Source organism: Cavia porcellus, unplaced genomic scaffold (assembly GCF_034190915.1).
Source record: "Cavia porcellus strain 051 isolate PalLab524CR breed Dunkin Hartley unplaced genomic scaffold, mCavPor4.1 scaffold_19, whole genome shotgun sequence".
NCBI classification, from domain to species: Eukaryota; Metazoa; Chordata; class Mammalia; order Rodentia; family Caviidae; genus Cavia; species Cavia porcellus.
This window is the reverse complement of record NW_026947502.1, coordinates 49,001,321-49,020,208: the sequence shown is the minus strand read 5'-3', so window position 1 is coordinate 49,020,208 and position 18,888 is coordinate 49,001,321. Positions and strand designations below refer to the sequence as shown.

The window sequence follows — 18,888 nt, the reverse complement described above, 5'->3', positions numbered from 1 at the left end:
ATGTTCCAGTCATTTCTCTAGGCCTTTGGTTTTTAAAAGCTTACTCATACAATTTAACTGAATGTGAATATGGAGAGATAATAAAGATGCACATATAAAATATAAAACTGTGTCTAAATTCCATGGAAACACATTATTACAAATGGTTCATTGGGAAAAATCAGTCCCGAAGGAAAAAACATTGATATTTTGACCAGAAGTCAATTGTAAAAACAAACAAACAAACAAACACCAAATTAACAAATAAGCAAAATGTTGAGAAGGATTTCAAAGACAAAAGGCTGAGGCAGACAAAGACCTAGAAGAATCCATGAAGTTTATAGTGACTGTGAAGAATCCATGCAGACCCAAGCACCTGCAAGCCAGGGAGTAAAGATGTGCTAGCTACACTCCTGTCCCTGGGACTGGACACCTGGCACTCACAGTTTAAAACGGGCAGGTTTAATCACAGGTTTTTTTTAAATCAGTACCGGGGATTGAAATCACGATCGCCTGATCCCCTGCTCGTTTGGCAGGTGCTTATGCCGCTGAGCTAAATCCCAAGCCCCTCATCACAGTTTTCAGATTGCAATCTATGGGGCTGGGGATTTAGCTCAGCGGCATAAATGCCTTGTAAAGCAGGTAGTCATGAGTTCGATCCCTGGTACTGATAAAAAGGAAAAAGACAAAAAAAAAAAAAAAAAAAAAAAAAAAAAAAAAAAAAAAAAAAAAAAAAGACATTGCAGTCTATGATTGTTCATGATCGAAGTGTCTCATGGAAGAAATTTTCTCACTTCTTGACATCCAAAAGGCAGGGAGACAGAAAAGGAGCCAGAGATAAGACTACACCCATCATGAGCCTAACCCAGTGACCCTCTGCATGTCACTAAGTCAGCTGTGAGCTGACCCATGGATGATTCACTGATATTTATAGCACTCGCATGGTCTATTCACCTTCCAACACCCTGCGTATGACTCTATGATTGGGGGACATTCCAGATTCACACCATAACAGAGTGACAGCATGATGAAAGCTGTGTTCAGAGAGGAAGGAGGAAAGGAATACCAGAGCCCGTGTGGATAGTGAGGATTTATACTTGGTCCTCCTAAATCTCCCTGCGTGACATTGCTCCAGAATTTCCAATTTTAATCCAAGTGAGAAGGAGCTCAGCAGGTGTGAGGTGAATAACACCAAGGTGAGAAGTGTTTGTTTCTGTACAGAGGCATTGCCATCTGGGACACTGGTGGTTTGCTCCTCTTTGCTGGGAGATAACACTAAATCCCGGTGGCCAAAGTCACTGAGAAGGGTCCACAGCAGACCCACCTCATTTGCTACAGATTGGAAAAGCCCTCTACGGTGTTCTGCTTTCTCTCCCCTTACTTTAAGCTTTTCATTGACTCTTATTGTTCTCCTCTTCACTACTAACTATCTCTGCACTTTTGGTTTATTTGGAATACATCTAAAAGTCACAACCACTTTGCATGAAATGTATTGTTTTATAATTTTAGATTTAGCAAAACTCTAGGAGATCTGGAGATCTCACAGTATCAAAGTGACCAGTAAAGGTAAATACTGTATTTTGAATTCATTCAGGACTTAAAACACAATGATTGTCACCACAACACAACTAAGTCACTCCGGAAAGATGACTTTAAGAACTGATTCAAAAAGTGGCAAAAACAATGTGATATTTATAAAAGCTTTGTTTCCATACAGGTATAAATTTCCTGTGATAAATATGATCATTGTATATATCAAAAATGTATAAGAAAATTAACAAAAAGTGACAAAAATTGGATGTGTGCTCAAAGTGATAGCATTTTGAGAGGAGTTAATGACAATGTCTTTTACTGTAGTACTTTTTTACAAGAAACCATTTGACATGTTCGTTGATTGCACAACCTAGAGTAATGTGTCTGAAAATTGTAAAATAATGTAGTTTTTATAGGACACAGTTTAGGTTGCAGTTCTAGTACCGGAATGCAAATATATATAATTTTTGTTTGTCTTCAATTAATATTTATTTTTTTAAAATTCCAGATATATTTTCTCTGTATACTACATTAAGTACGCACTCAGTTGTTTCTTTAAGACCAGAGTAGTGAATTCACTTCAGACTGTCTATGGACACCCACCAGAACATTCAGTCTTTTTATCGATGAAGATACTGAAGTCCAGGGAGCTGATGTAACTTTATAAAGATAGCACAATTTTTTTAAGCAGAACCTTGGGCCGGTGATTTCCAGTCTAGTGATTTTGCAGAAAAGTGGCATGAGAATTCTCTGACTCGTTTTCAAAGGAATAAGCATAAATTGCACATCTGGGAGTGTGTAACACAGTGACTCCAACATGGTATAAACTGTAAATGTTTGCTGAATGGAATTGAGTTGGATGTTGGAAAGATTCATACATATTCTCCTGTCCAATCCAGCTTGTCATTATGCTTTACTAGAGAAAGTGAGTGCAGGCGCCCTTGGAAATGGTTTCACGAAAGTCCTAGGACTCCGGGGCTGAAGCACTCACCGAAGTCCTAGGACTCAGGGGCTGAAGCACTCACCAAAGTCCTAGGACTCAGGGGCTGAAGCACTCACCACAGTCCTAGGACTCAGGGGCTGAAGCACAATGGTGAAGACCCTCACCTTTTGCCTCGAGGCCTCACATTGCTTTCCTATGTTGCTATAAGGGTGTGAATGAGGGCCCAGAAGCTGTGTCTGTGGTTAAAGAGGTGTGACATTGTTTAATGCCATTTCATTGTAAGCTCAGTTGCAAGCAGCTGAGTAGGAAAAGACAGTAATTCAAGTTGTCAGGGCCTTTAGAAACCTGCTCTAGGGTGTTGTATTCATAATGGAAAGAATTGTAATGCTTGAATGTGGTTATTCTTGGGCTTATTCTGAAACTAGGAGTGTATATTCTCAGTAGGCTTAATATAGTCAATTACAGTTAAACCCAAGCCTCCAAGACGGACAGAATTTCCGGGATCTGGTAAATAACTCCGTGTTCGTAGTCTGTTCATGCTGGGTGCTGTGGGCTGACGGCAGGCGGCAGACAAAACAGCTGCGGACTTTATTGCTTTCTCTTCAACAGCAGGAAATCCTTCTCTTATTCTCTCAATGATAACTTCAAGGGGGTCATAAAACACTCCCCAAATTCATTAATAGTCTAGAACCAGCCTGAGAAACTCATTCTCTATCTTTCCTTCTAGTTGCAGGTAACCTTGCAAGGACAAGGACACTGATCACTGCGAGGACCCAGGATACCTCCTCTGCCCCTAAAGCTGTGGGAAGAAACAAATGTGAGTCACAAACAGAAAGAAACTCTATCAGTCCTCACATGCCTCACACAGGCAGCCCTATGTGCCCTTTCCTGAATCTTTCAGGTCTACCTTGATCCTTTTGGTGCATTTCCTTTCTGGAGAAGAATTAGAGAATGTAAACTGTACCATCATTCATCCATCTTAGCAGAGTATAAACCTAAAGCCTCATAAATTTCAAAGTCTGCAAAAAACTGGTTTTTTTTTTCTATTTTTGTTTGTTTGTTTGTTTTGGTTTGTTTTGCTTTCTGATGAGGAAAATGAATTCTAGATACAATTAGTCAGTCAGTCACAGTCACCCTAAAAGTTGGTTCAGACCCATATGGGATGTCAGGGTTTTCATACTGACAGGACAATAAACCCCACAGTCAGCAGATGTCCTGCTTCCCCAGATAATCCCAGAGGCATTCACAATCTTGTGACTTTAGATACATGACATTTTCTTATAGTTGTGCTTTCAGGGCAATTTCATGAGATATCATGAAATATGTTTCATTGTACCCCTTGTGAGTATGTTATTTGAAGAGACACTTGATCACACTGTTCTTCTAACAAATGTGTTGTTTTGCTTTTTTTAATACCCCATACATCTTCCAGATAGAGAGCTGAGTCCAGGAAGCATGTGGAGTGATGGGTAAGGACTCTAGAAGAGCAGCCCCTGCAGTTGTGGGAAGAAAAACAAAGTAAGTCACAAGCAGACAGAAACTGTGTCACTCCTCACAAGAATCAGTTTGTTCTTCACGGTCATCAAACCCTGGTATGAAGCTCATTCTTCTATATATCTTTCTGAGAATGTCAGAAAAGGTACTAAACTACTTTTCTGCTCAATTACCTCCTCTGAAACTTGAAGATAATATTTCCTCAAAAGTTTGACATGATTATTATTAACTATTTGGCCTTTAATCCAACTGTAAATTTTTAAACACATTGGTTTGCTAAATATGGGTTCACTAGTCTATAAACTGGCACATACTTGCTTAGAATATATATTGTACAATTGTGGTCATAAATGGTAGAAACTACCTTCCACTAGTTTAAGCAAGACATTTGTTGCCAGATATCACTGAGGAAGGAGAATTGCTGTGAGTTCAAGTGCAGCCTGGTCTACATAGTGAGTTCAATGCCAGCCAGCAGTAAGGAGATCCTATTTTACATACACACAACCCTAATAAGTGATACCTAACAACGCATTTATTGTACACCTGCGTGTTATGTCATGCAAGTGAAAGGTACAAAAGCTACTGGGCTTCTGGATTGAGGGATACAAGCCACCCGATAACAAAGGGACTGTGTAAGAAACTCTTTCTGGTCAGCTTTTACTTATGGCTTTTTAGCCTTACCAGAAAGTCTACCTCTTTGAGACTTTCTTCTCCGTTAAAGCACCCGTGCTTGAGTCTTTCTTAACTTTCCTGCTCTTGCTCTTGATCTCTGTATGCATTTACATGGGTTCATGGGAAGATGAGTGTTCTCACCATGATTCTACTTCCCACCTGTATAAATGTGTTCAGAAAGTGAGAGTATCACAGGCTGAGGTGTTGACTGGATTTTGTTTTCTAGGGGTAGAAGGATCAAAGCTATGAGATGGCTAGCACCTTTGGGATGGTTTAGAGCAGGTTTAGCTATTTGTGTTTCTCATTTCCTTTGAGGATTGTTTTTCCACATATTTGAGATAGGCAACTCGGAGATTCCTAGATGAGTTTGGCTTGCTGATTTGTTCTTTTCTTTTTCTTTTTTACAAGTTTTCTCTCCTTGTCTTCCAAACTTTGCTGCCGGATTGTGTTCTGGTTTCTCGATCAAGTAAGGGAGAAATAATTCAGTTAATTATGGGCAGAAAGCAGCAAGCTGGGAAACAGCAAAGAAGCAGCAAATGACCACAGTGACCTTATTTTTGTCTCTCATATCTTATGTCACCCTTAAAGTAGGCAACATTCACACACAGGTAGGGATAGTCTTAATCCTAGCATCACATCATGAATCAGTCTCATCATCACACACTCTAGATCCAGCTACCACTGCGAAGCTCCACCTAGGACTGCATGAGGCTTTGGTGGAACATTTAGACAGTGGCCAAAACAGAAATTCAGCAAGTCACTCTGCCCCATGCACTAATCTCCATTCTTAGTGATCTCTTTATAGTCTACTTTTGATATATTTCAGCTCTTCTTTTTTATGAAAGTTATTACTTCATCCCTACTTCTTAATTTTCCAGCATGGAATTTCTCTTGTATTTCTTGCTATTGGCAGAATGAAGAAGTAGTGAAATATTATTTAAATTCATTATATATATATATATATATATATATATATATATATATATCCATATGACCTGGCCCACGGGTAAGTCCATGGAGACTGTAGAGGGGGAGTGGGGATGAAAAGGAAACAAGAGACGCAAAGAGTGGAGACAAGTTGAGGAATTCCAATTAAGTCTCTCTTTATTCAAAGAATGAGTATCAAATACATAGGGTACTGAGGAGGAGGGTTTTGGGTGCTGAGACATCAGCGGGTAACTTAGCAATAGTGGCAAGATGGAGGTTCATAGGTCAGTTCAAATTTCCCATGGGTGGGCTCAATAAGCATAATCCCTGAATAATGGGACAGGCTAAAGGAGTTATGTAAGATGCCTGCTTAATTACCAAACTTAACTCCTAGAGGGAATTAAGGTGGTGCAGCCTGCAGCTGTCAAGGTGGCAGCCAATTACAGGGCTTCCCACATCCATAATATATAAGGCATTCTATTTGATAGTAAAATATTACTACTAATAAAAATATCCAATTATAAAATGGTCAAATGACCTGGATATTTTTCAAAAGAAAATATAGAAAGGATCTATGTATTTATTTTAAAATGCTAAACTTCAGTAATTAGCAAAATGTAAATCAAATTTACAATGAGATTCTATTTCATACATAATTGCTAGGATGACTACCATCAACATGTTAAATAAAATGCTAGCAAGGGTACAGAAACATCCTTTGCCCTTATTGGTGAGTATTTAAATTTGTGCATTTTATATGGAAAGCAGTACATAGGCTCCTGATCAAAAGAACTAGAATGATCGTATGATGCAAAATCCCATTACTGACTACATATCCACAGGAAAATAAAGCAGTATATCAAAGAAGTATCTTTGCTCTGCTTATATGTTCAGTAAAGCACTATTTTCAATAAGTAAGACATGGAAACAACATAGGTCTTTATTGATGAAGGGATAAAGAAAATATGGTATATATAAAAATGCCATATTATTATGTAGACAATGGAATCCTAACATTGTGGCCATGTAGACTAAGCTGGGAGATATCATGTTAGGTGAAAAAAATATTGAATGGAAAAGAAATACAGTTGTTCTCGATTCTATGTGGAAACTAAAATGTTCGTCTTAAAAAAAGTGAAATAAAAAAAATACTGTTTAACCAAGCCTGGGAAGAATTTGGGCATTGTGTGGAGAGATATTGGTTAATGCATACAGGAGTGAGATTAGAAAGGAGAAATACCTTCCACTATTCTGGAACACAGTTGAGAAATTGATGCCTTACTCATAGGCTGGAGAATCTACTTTAGATGAAACAATGCAACACACCTCCCTGGCCAAGTTTGCTTGTAGAGCACAGCTTCCATAGCAGAAGAGGCTAACAGTTTTCGAGGATCTACTACCCCTCTTATGGGTGGCTTCTTCTTCCCTGGAAGTGGGCCATATGTGATTTAACAAGACAGGTTCTGCATGTGAGGAAAGGCATGCTTTCAGGATAGAAAGCCCCAGAGGTAAGACTAAATAATTTTACTCCAAAAACAAACAAACAAACAAAACCCCCTGTAAGCATGCTGCTTTACATAGCAAAGGAAACTGCAGATTTAATCAAGTTAAGTGTGCCAGGAATGCCATTCGGGGTTATTTGAGTGTGTCTGTTGTCATCAAAAGGGATCTTCTAAGATGCATTAACACATGAAGATCAGAAGGACAGATGGAAGTGACTATGGAAGAATAAACTGGAGTAGTCTGGGAAGGGCCCCCAAGAAATGTCACTAACCTCTAAACTTTGAAAAACAAGGAGAATTCTCACAGGAGTCTCCAAGAGCCATTCAGCCCTGCAATCCCATGATTACCCCCTTTTTCTCCAAGACTCCAGTAGAACAAATTTGTATTGAGTCACCTAGTTCACAGTAAAATGTTACAGTGTAATAGGAGGCTGATGAGCAATTCTCTCTATAAAATCTGACTTTATCTGAAACTGTAGGGAAGGTCACATGTACAGTATACCCAAAATAATGGATACCTTGGCAGTGAGCAGCTGGGAGGAGGTTGTGGCCACAAGTTGTGATAGCAAGGAAGGAACTGGTAGAGTAATTATAGATAAATAGACAGAACCAGGTAAAAAGCTATAAAGGTCTTTCCTGAAGTCTGAGTATCCTAAAATCTCAGCATGACACTCCTCTTGAACAGGCCTTCCTTTAATTTGATCAAACAGTGGAGCAATGTATACTGACTAGCGTTATTGAAGATAAAGATAAACTAGGAATAATGGCTATTTATAAAAAGTCTCACGTACAAAATCCTACTTAAAAATCAAGGAGACATGGCTTAATTCTCTTGTCACTACTCCTTAATATTGTACTGAAGGTTCTAGCCCAGGACATTAGGTTACAACAATAAAAAATGACACCCATACTTACAATTTGAGAGTAAATAATATATTTTTCAAGTAAGGTAGCCCTTGTATAGAGACAATTGTAATTTCACTAAAATATTATTGGAATAATAAATTTAGTAATATTTGGAATTAAATGCTGTGTTTAGGCGTAAATGTAACAAAAGAATTTCATGACCATATTTAAAATAAGCTATCCAAACTTCCTTAAAGATGACCCTACAACCCCTAGAAGGTTTGATAATGGTATGCTTTATGTTAAAAGAAAATGAATGTTGCTGATTAACTAAACAGAATTTTAGGGGATGATTCTATATTAGTGAGATAGACCCATGAATCACAGATTTTCTTAAGAGTAGAAATAAGACCAAAAAAAAAAAAAAAATTGAAGTGGTAGTGAGAAATGTGAGAAGAACTGAGCCTGCTTTTGCTGGCTTTAAAGATGGACAGAGGAAACAAGCCTAAGAATGTTGCCAGCTATACAAGTTGAAAATGGCAGGGACCAGCTTTTCTCCTCGACCTTCAGGAGGGAGCCCAACACTTGACACACTAATGCTAGCTTAGTGAGGCTAGAATCAAATTTCTGATTAAAAATAAGCAACCAAAACAACAACAGTAATAAAAAGCAAAACTGTAAGGGTGTTTTATAAAGTTGCTTTTTTAGCTCCATGTGGTGACTCATAGCGTTAATCACAGCAATCTAGGAGACCGAACCAGAGAATTGCAACTGTGAACACAATCTGAGCAATTTAGTGGTTTACTGAGACCGGAGCTCAATCAGATAATAAAAAAGGAAAGAGTATAGCTCAGTGCAGTGGTCATAGGTGCAGTGTCTAATACTAACAGAAAAAGTACCATTAAATGTCTAAGTTATTTTTCTTGCTGCTGAAACAAAATACTCAATAACTAAAGTTAAAGGAGTGAAGGAAAGACTCACAGTTTGTAGTGGTTTCAGTTCGTTGTTGGCTGGCTCCAAGGTAGAGTGAAGCAAAGCAACACAGTATCAAAGAATCAGCAAGCCACAAGCACAGGTAGCAGCAGCCCTCTGTCTGTCCTTTATATTCTGTCCAGACTACATGCCCTTTGGGCAGTAGCATTCACAGCCAGGTGGGCCTTCCCATTATTCATACCCGGAACTATGTCCAACCAGTCAGTGGGCTAATTTAGCAGCCCACATCCGTGATGCCAACATCACACACTTAATCCCAACTTCACAATCTCTAGATCTAGCTACCTCTGAAAAGCTGTATTTATGATTATATAAGGCTTTGGGCAGACATTGAGATTTAACCATAACATTAAGCCATTGATTGCATTACGGGGGAGTAGCAATAGAAAACTAATATAACTATGAAAAGTGGTTGAAATAACTTAATCGTAAGACAATATAGTTAATATTATTGATTTGTAGACAAAACATAAGTCCTATAACAATCCTATAACAATCTGAGGTAACTTTTAATCTTAGATTGATAAGACAGTCCTAAAATTCATAGTCAATGTTGAGCACCAAAATTTGCTGTGCTAGTGAGCTTTGTGTCACTGTGATAAAACATTTAATAAAAACATCCTAAAGAAGAAGAAATTTATTTTGGTTTAGTTTCAATGATTCAGGACATGGTCAGATGATTTAGCTGTGAGATAATTAATGAATCGAGTTCATGTTCTTGTAATGGTCAGCTGTCTGTTGCTGCATGGAATTACCTAGTATATGGAATTTAAAGGAGGAAAGCATTTATTATGACTTCTTTTTTAAGGTACTTTTTTGATTCCCAGGCAGTCAGAAAGATCGTGGTAGAATGGCAAGGTGGAGGAAATCTGCTCAAACCATGGCAAGCAAGACAGACCAGGAGAAAGGAAGACAGTCAGAAAGAGGGGGCACAAGCGTGCTCAGTTCCTTTTAACTTGCTAATGACTGACCTCCTTCAACCAGCCCTGCTTCTTCAAACCTATGAGCCTATCAGTAAGAAAATCCACTGATGTTTATAAGATCTCTTTGATCCAATCACCTTCCAAAAGTCCTACTTTGGAACAGCTGACTATTTCAGGGGTACATTAGATGCAAGCCATTACAATAGCTAAATTGTGTGTGTGTGTGTGTGTGCGTGTGTGTGTGTTGGGGATTGAACTCACAATTTCATGCTTGCCAGGCAGGCACGTATGCTGTGGAGCTAAACACTTGGCCTCAATAGCTAAAATCTTAAGACATAATTTCTTATGTCTAAACTAACTACAAAGTTATGACAGTTAAAGAGTGCTATATTCTGGGAAAATTGGGTATTCATATATACAAGCAGGAGTTTCAACCCATTTCTTCCACTACAGCATATGTAAATATTTATGTAAAAGTTTCTAAAGGGATGATAAACTTAAATTGAAGATTTAACATGCAAACTTCTTCCAAGGCAAAAAGCAAGACTAAATCTCTGTGAATTTAAACAATACCATTATGTCATAGATACAACATTAAAACAAATGAAGAGAAAAAAATATGTTAGGTTTTATAAAGCCTTAAAAGTTTATGCTGCAAGCTATACCATGAAACAACTGAAAGTGTAACCCACAGAATGAAGGAATATACTTGCAATCTCTGATAAGAGCCTTGTATCCAGAACATATAAAGCATTCATCATTACTAATTAATAACATGATAACTAACTCAACTGGAATGGGTAACATTTCAGTAGTCATGTCTCTAAGATATATGCATGTCCAAAAGCACATAAAATATGTTTAATGTTATTATTAGGGAAATGAACAAAAAACAATGAGATGTTACTTCAAAACCAAAAAATACAGGCAAGAAAATAAGAAACCTGGAAGGAATGAACAGCGATTAGGTCATACATATGGGGGTATGTAATGGATCAACTACTTTAAAACATTTTAGTAATATTTTAATATTTTGTAGATGATTTTATCATGTGATCCAGGAAATTAAGTTGTAGCTCTATCCCCAATTAAAATGATCACAGGCTGTTCACACGGTAACATGTGCATGAATATTCATGCACTGATCACAAAGCTTAGGAATACAAACAACACAAACATCCATCATCTGTTTTATTATTATTGTTGTTACTATTCTTATATTTTTGAGTTGGGTAGCCCTTTATTAGCAACTAAAATAGAAGATATTCATTCTACAATGGGTTCTACAATGGGTAGTAATTGTTTATAACTTGAAATTTATTATATTCTAATATAGATCATTTATAAATGCAATTTGTTTATTAAAAAGCTTCCACCCTCTTTTGTTTGTGTACAATTTGCAAAACTATTATGAAAGTGGATTATATGGGCACAGGTCTGCAAAAAGGGTAAATTTATGATAAGGTAAATGCTTTAGAAGCTACTTTCAAAAAACTTTCTGCCACAACTGGGCCCTTACCATGTTGTTTTTAATCAAAATTCTTTTGATCCCAACCTTCCTTCCACCACCCAAAACTATGAAGCATTTTTTAATTAGTTGAAATTAATGGGGACTACACCTACTAGAAAAGAAAAGCAAATTATATTATTTTGAATTTTCAGAATCCCCAAACCAGAAGCAGTATCTTGGTAAAGGCTAGGCTGGGATCCTGGACAGAATATGAGTATGTATGGGCGGCACCCCTGAGGATTCAGAGCTTCAGCGGACCATGAGGGCTCCAGCTGCATAATTCCCTGAGCCATTCTTGCCAGTTTCTACATGGGCTTGACTGGGCATTGTTCAAAAAATAAGAAGTTCACATTCATTCCATTCTTCTGGAGCTCTGTAATAGCATTTAATAACACCCCAATGAGATGTCTTCCACATAGAGTACTATGGTATTTCTTCAAGTAATTGTTAAAGGATACAGGATCTTATTGTTCTATAATGCTCATAGCCATTCTATCTAAATGTTCAATGGATCTATAAATCTCCCCATGGGATTCATCATAGAAACTGTAATGGAACCTTTGAACCCAATGGCAGAAATCAGAAGCAACCACAAGGAGATTACTAGATAGATACTAATAAGAGATTACTGCTAGATATTTACTAAAGAGTTTTTCACTTCCTGGTCTTTTGACTCACCCAGAGTTCCAACCAGTACAGGAATAATGGTAAACTCATTCTTATGGCTTTCCATGGCTTTACTTGTATAAGGCAAATGCATTTCAATACTGTTGTCATCTTAATCTGTCTGTAGAGACATTTGTTCAAATATTCCTGTCTTTCATAGCTCTCCATAAATCTTTTGATCAGTACAAACACCATATAGAGGTATACTGCATATATCCACACTGGATAGTACAATTGGTGAGAGGGGTACATGATGCAAAGATCCAAGGATGAAAATTCTTCAGGTAAGAGATAGATCCACTTGTTTGTAAGCATTGGCAGGACAAGACCCACAGTGTGTATATTCTGTGCAGGGTGCAATAATGGCTCTAAGCACATTTTTTCATAGACTGCACTTGGGAGAGCCAACCTTCTAGCTGTGCATGCAGCTGCAGGCCTGGGGATGCACGCTGATGGTTGGTGACCCCGATGGCCTCTGCAGAGAGATGTGGCAGTGGAGGCGAGTAGCGCATGTGGAGCACTGCACTGGCTGATGGTGAGTGCATGGAACTCAGTCCTGCTGGAGAGAGCTATTAGCTAGAAGCCATTTTGAAGATGCACTGGAGAAGCCTAATATTGTTATATTATTTTATTATTATTATTATTAGTAGTAGTAGTAGTAGTATTTAGAGATGTGTAATGATCATATTCGTCATAGGGACTGTGACCTGTACATGGTGATATATCTTGATGCTTTTTTCCTGTTTCTCTCCTCTCCCTTCAGCTCCTGTTCCTTTCATTTATAAAACTTTTTGTTTCCATTTTACCCTTCTTTTCTCAGTTTTTTTATTTTCCTTTCCTTCCATTCATCCTATTTCTCCCTTAGTTTTGAAGAATGTCTTCCTATTTTATAATATCTATTATAAATTTTGGTTCTTATTTACAATTTAATTTTCTTATACCAGAAAGACAATGTAATATTAAGACATGTGTCCCTTTTTTTTTTTCAGTCAGGATCAATACATTTAACTATGAATGTTTCAAGTTTATTCTTTATGGCTAAGTAGTACTCCACTGTATAAAAAAACCACATCTTTTTATCCATTCATCAGTTAATGGGCATTTGGGTGGTTTCCAAGACTTAGCTACTTCAAATTATGCTGCTATGAACATGGGTGAAATTTACTGCTATGGTATGATGCTTCTAATTCTTTTGAGAAGATGTCCATAAAAAGAATAGCTAGGTGAAATGAAACCTCTAGTTCTAGTTTTTGATGAATTTTCACATTGATTTCCACAGTGGTTACACTAATCTTTTCAACAATTATGGAGGAGTGTTTCTTCTTCCCACAGCCCCATCAACATTCGTTATTGGTTGATTTCTTGACAGCAGCCATTCTTCCTCAGTGAAATGGAATAAGCTTTTTAAAAAAACTTACATCTTGAATGACCAGTGATTAGGAACAGTTTTTCATATATTTACTTGCCATTTCTAATTATTTATCTGTTAAGTGTATATTCAACTCAGATGATCATTTCAGGTTGAGTCTTTAAATTTGGGGGGTTCTAAGCTTTTTCAATTCTTTATATATTCTCTAAGTATTAGTCTTTATCTGAAGAACAATTGGTTAAATTTTTTTCCCCACTCTGTGGGCTATCTTTTCATTTTATTGGTAATTTCTTTTAATAAGATGAGATTCCAGTTTTTGAACCTTTGTAGTGTTTCCTGTGTAACTAGGGTTTTGTTCTCGAAGTCTTTGCCTACACCTGTGTCTGTAAGAGTTCTACCTATTTTATTTTTCAGCAGGTTTAGTGTTTCTGTTTTAATATTTAGATTTTTTAGCCATTTTAATTTTAGTTCACTGATAAAGATATGGGTTTATAGTTAGTCTTTGGCTTGAGGAAAGCCAGTTTTTTCAGCAACATTTATTAAGAAGGCTATCTTTCTTCTAGTGAACATGTGTGGGGTTTTCTTCAAAAATAAGCTGACTTGGTGCATTTAGAATTGTTTCTGCAACTTCTAACCTGTTCCACTGTTCTTTAGGGCTGGGTTTTTATTTGTTTTTGTTTTGTTTTGTTTTGCTTTGTTTGTGTTTCATTTTGTTTTTTGGATAGTACCATGCTGATTTAGTAGCTTTGTAGTATAATTTCAAGTCAGGGATTATGAAGGCCCACACCTTACCTAGGATTGTTTGTCTCTTCTGGTTCCAAAAGAATTTTAGAAGTGTTTTTTCTAGTTCTGTGTGGTATGTTAATGGTATTTTGATTGAGACTGCATTAATTCTGAATAACAATTGTGGAAGTATAATCATTTTCACCTTGTTGGATTTTCCTACACAAGAGCAAGGGATATCTTTCTATTTTAGCATATCTTTTTTGATCTTGTTTTTCAGAGTACCATAGTTTTCAGCATAGAGATCTTTTATTTGCTTTGATAGATTGATCCCTAAGTATTTCACTTTCTTTGTTGTGGTGAAAAATAATTTTCTTAATTTCATTCTCAGTGAGTTTGTTTTTTGTGTACAGGAAGTCTATTGAATTTTGAATGCTGACTTTATATCCAGCTTTGTGACTGAATATGGCTATTAAATCTCGAAGTCTTTTGATGGAGTTTTTGCGGTCTTCTATGTAGAATATCATGCTGTCTGCAAATAATGATTTATCTTTTTTCCTATCTTTGTTCCTTTTTTTCTCTTCTATAATTGCTATGGCTAATATTTCTGGAATGGTATTGAACAGGAATGGTGACAGTGGACACTTTTTTCTTTTCTTTATTTTAGGGTGAAAACTTTCCAATACTGACTTTTTTTTTTTAGTTTAATATGATGTTGGCTCTTGGTTTGTCATAGCTCACTTTTATTATACTGAGATAAAGACCATCTATTCAAATTTTCTCAAGTGATTTTATCATGAATGGATGTTGGATTTTGTCAAATAGTTTTTCTTCATCAATTGATGTGATCATGTAATTTTTGTCTTTGGCTCTGTTGGTGTGGTGTAAACATTTATTGATTAGCATATATTGAATTATCCCTGCTTCCATAGAATGAATCCTATTTGGTTATTGCATATAATTTTCTTGATTATTTACTGCTTTCTTTTTGCCAGTATTTTGTTGAAGATTTTTATATCTAAGTTCGTTAAGGAGATTGGAAATAGCTTTCTTTTTTGATTGAGACCTCCTCTGATTTTGATAGCAGGATAATAGTTGCCTCCAAGAAAGAGTTAGGGAGAATTGTTTCCCTTTCAGTTTCATTAAAGAGTATGAGATGCATTAGTGTTAGATCTCCATTAGATTTCTTGTACAATGCAGTAGTGAATTCATCAGGACCTGTGCTTTTCTTTCTTGGTAAAGTTTTAATTACATTTCCAATTTCATCAACTAATATTGAATTATTTAAAATTTTTATGTTTTCTTGATTCAGCTTTGTTAATTCAAATGTGTCTAGGAATATGCCCATTTCTTCTGGATTTTCCATTTTATTATAATAATTAATTTTGTTAAAGTAGGTATTGATAATCTGGATTTCTTAGGATCATTGTGGTATCATCTTTTCATTCCTAATTCCATGAATTTTAGGCTTTTATTTCCTTTTTTATAAGGTTGTATAATAATTTATCAATTTGATTTATTTTTCCCAAGAAACAATTCTATTCTTCAATTCATTGATTCGTGGTATTGTTGTTTTAGTTTCAGTTGTATTAATTTTTGCTCTGATCATTATAATTTTCTCCCTCATTTGAGCTTTGGGCTTGACTTGTTCATTTTTGTTTTGTTCTGTTTTCTAGAAGTTTGAGGTTCACTTTAGGCCATTTATTTGAACTCATTCTATTTTTCTAATGTGAAAATTCACCACGATAAAATTCCCTCTTAGAATTGCTTTTACGGTGTCCCATAAGTTCTAGCATGTTGTATCATCATTACCATTTAATCATATAGTTTTATTTCACCTCTAATTTAATTTGTAAACTATTGGTTGTTCAGTAGGGCTTGATTGCATGTCCATGTATTTATGATGCTTTGGGGGTTTCTTTTGCTATTGATTCCCAATTTCATTGCATTATGTTCAGATAATATACCTGGGATAATTGAAATTCCTTAGTGTTCATTTAAGCATTTCTGTGGGCTAGTATTTTACCTATTTTGGAGAATATCCCCTGCACAACTGACAAGAATGTGTATTCTAATGTTGTGGTTTGGAACATCCTTTACATATCTATTAAACCCATTTGTTCATGGGTTTGTTTTAATTCTGATATTATTCATTGATTGTTTTGTGTGATCGGTCTATTTGTGACAATAGAGTACCAAGATCTTGCATTGCAATTGTTTTAGGGCTTATTTGATTTTTCATGTTCATTAATATTTGTTTATAAAGCTTAATGTTTTTGTATTGGATGTATGCATATTTGTGATTGTTATCTCTTCATCTTAGAGTTTTCTCTTAACAAGTATGTAGAGACCATTTGTGTCTCTTTTGATCCTTCATGGCTTGATTGCCTCTGTCTGCAAATATAATAACTACCTCTGCTTTTTCCTTGGTTCTTGTCACTTGTAGTGTTGTTTTCCATCTTTTGACTTTCAGCATATGAATTTCTTTTGTTCAATATATTTCTTGTACACAGCATATCGTTGATGTTGTTTCTTGACTCAGCCAGTTTGATTTTTGTTTATTTTGATTGATGAAATGACAACATTTATGCTGATGGTTATAAAAAATAACTATTATTATATATGCAGTCATTATATATACTATATGTACATGCCATTTTATTTTCCTGTCTTGGTCCCTGTCTTCTTTGCCCTCTGTGTAATTGCATTTCTAATGCATTTCTATTCTTTTTCTGCTGTTGGTTTTTATTGACATGTGTGGCTTTGTAGTGTTTTTTATCTCTTTCTCAAGTATCCTTCAGAATATTTTGGAGGGCTGGTTTGGTGGTCATCAATTTCTTCAGTTATACTTTCATGGGAGTACCCTATTTTCCCATTGATTTTAAAATATAGTTTTGCAGGGTAAATCAATATGGGTTGGATTCTTTTTGTCTTTTAGGACTTGGAATACTGCACTCCAAGCTCTCCTTGACTTAAGAGTTTGTGTTGAGAAGGCTGCTGTGATTCTGATGGGATTTTTTAGGTGATTTATTTCTTTCCTCTAACAGCTTTCATTATTCTTTCATCATGCTGAATTTCTGGAATACTGCTTATTATATTCTTGGTGTAGATTTATTTTCATCATGAGTAATTGGACTTATACGTGCCTCACTTATCTGCATGTCTAATTCTTTTTCCATACTTGGGGGGGTTTTCTTCCATTACTTCCACAAACAGGTTTTTACGTCATTTGTGCTGACCTCTGCTTTTTCTCTGACTCCAGTCAATCTTATTTTGTTCTTCTTTGCACTCTCTTATAGTTATTTGGTTATTTTTTAAGGTTCCTTTACTATTTTTAAGAGATCTTCATTTTCAAAATCACTCATCCTGGCTTATAAGTCTGATATTCTGTCTTTACATTTGTTCAGTTGATTTTGTAAACTTTTGATGGAATTTTTAATTTCCCAGGTATCTGTTTGAATTTATGTTATGGATTTCTTTTCTTTCTTATGTTGATTATTTGTAGTTTCTATCATTATTCTGTGTTCCTTCTATTTTTTTTTCTCTATTTTTTATCTATTTCAACTTTAGGTTCTCTCAAAAAGTCAATCATTTGTTCATCATTTCCTTTTTTTTTAATGTGGAAGATTATTTCTTCTTTGATTTCCTCTGTAACATCATGCAATTGTTTTCTAAATTCTGTTTTCATCATTGCAGAGAAGTTAGGTGGTGGGTGGTTTTTATTTGCTGTACCCCTTGGTCCCCTGGATTTGCCCTGGCTAGACTGGAAATCTGGGGTTGCAGTTTGCTTCTATGACTTATCATTTTCAATTTTTTAAATTTTATTTTATTCTATGCAATTATACTTGTAAATTTCTTACAGTAGATAGCTCTGTCGGTATTATCTTCTATGTGTAGCTGGTTCTTCATCTTTCGATCTGTCCCAAGATCCTACCTTCTCAATTTACTAAGGATGATGTTGATATCTATTTGGCTCAGAATCCAGTGCTTTGGTATTGTATTATGGTGATGGTTATGATCCCAACCACAGTGTTGGCACAAAAGGGATAATAATTGATTACAACAGATAAGACATCCTGGCTCATGCAGTTCAATTAGCAATAATAATAGCATCAACAGTGGCCTAAAACCTGACCAACAATGGTAACTATCAATTTAGTACTTTTATTTATTTATTTATTTATTTTTTTGTCTTTTTCATTTTTTATCGGTACCGGGGATCGAACTCACGACCACCTGCTAGCAAGGCAGGTGCTTACGCCGCTGAGCTAAATCCCCAGCCCCTAATTTAGTACTTTTAAACAAAGAGGCAAAATCTACAGTTCTGTAACAAAATCCAATATTATGCAGGAACTTGTGTATAGGGAGTTTTCCCGATTTAATCCTTTGATAGGGAAATTTAAGAGGGAATATGTCACAGAAGAGAAATATAATAGAAGCAAGGATGGAGGGAAAAAAAATGATCCAGACAGGAGAGAGGATGATGTGATGCAGAAAGCACAAGATTATTGATGTGTATGAGGAAGACTAGAGAATGCAGCATAAAATCAAAAGATAGTTGAGGATAAAGAAAAGAAGAAAGTGAATAGATCAAAACAAGAATAAAACTAAAAACCTAAACAATCCCCCCACCAAAAGCAGCCTGTTTGTCTCTGTGTCTGTCTTTCAGTTGCTGTGGCTCCCAGACAGACAGCCCAAGGCTGCTTCCACTGTGCACAGCTGGCTCCTCCTAATCAGACCAACTTTGCTCCACTTTCATTGGCAAATCTCTGTCCCCTTGGGCTGCCGATTGCTGGGCTTGGGTGGGG

General features: G+C 36.2%; 1 long non-coding RNA gene and 1 pseudogene across 6 annotated transcripts in view; one reads left to right on the top strand and one right to left on the bottom strand.

The window, feature by feature from the left end:
• Positions 1 to 977: 977 nt before the first annotated feature.
• The window catches only part of LOC134471652 (uncharacterized), a 179,648-nt gene continuing 161,737 nt past the window's right edge, over positions 978 to 18,888 (top strand). For 3 of the 6 annotated variants that reach the window (XR_010041188.1, XR_010041189.1, XR_010041190.1), the window contains exons 1-3: positions 978 to 1,175; positions 3,183 to 3,272; positions 3,888 to 3,973. This is a non-coding gene — a long non-coding RNA (uncharacterized LOC134471652). Of the gene's footprint in view, positions 1,176 to 3,182; positions 3,273 to 3,887; positions 4,048 to 18,888 lie in introns of all 6 variants that reach the window. The other 3 variants (XR_010041186.1, XR_010041187.1, XR_010041185.1) reach the window with 1 other exon arrangement.
• LOC100728223 (protein MEMO1-like) lies at positions 11,572 to 12,500 on the bottom strand (annotated as a pseudogene).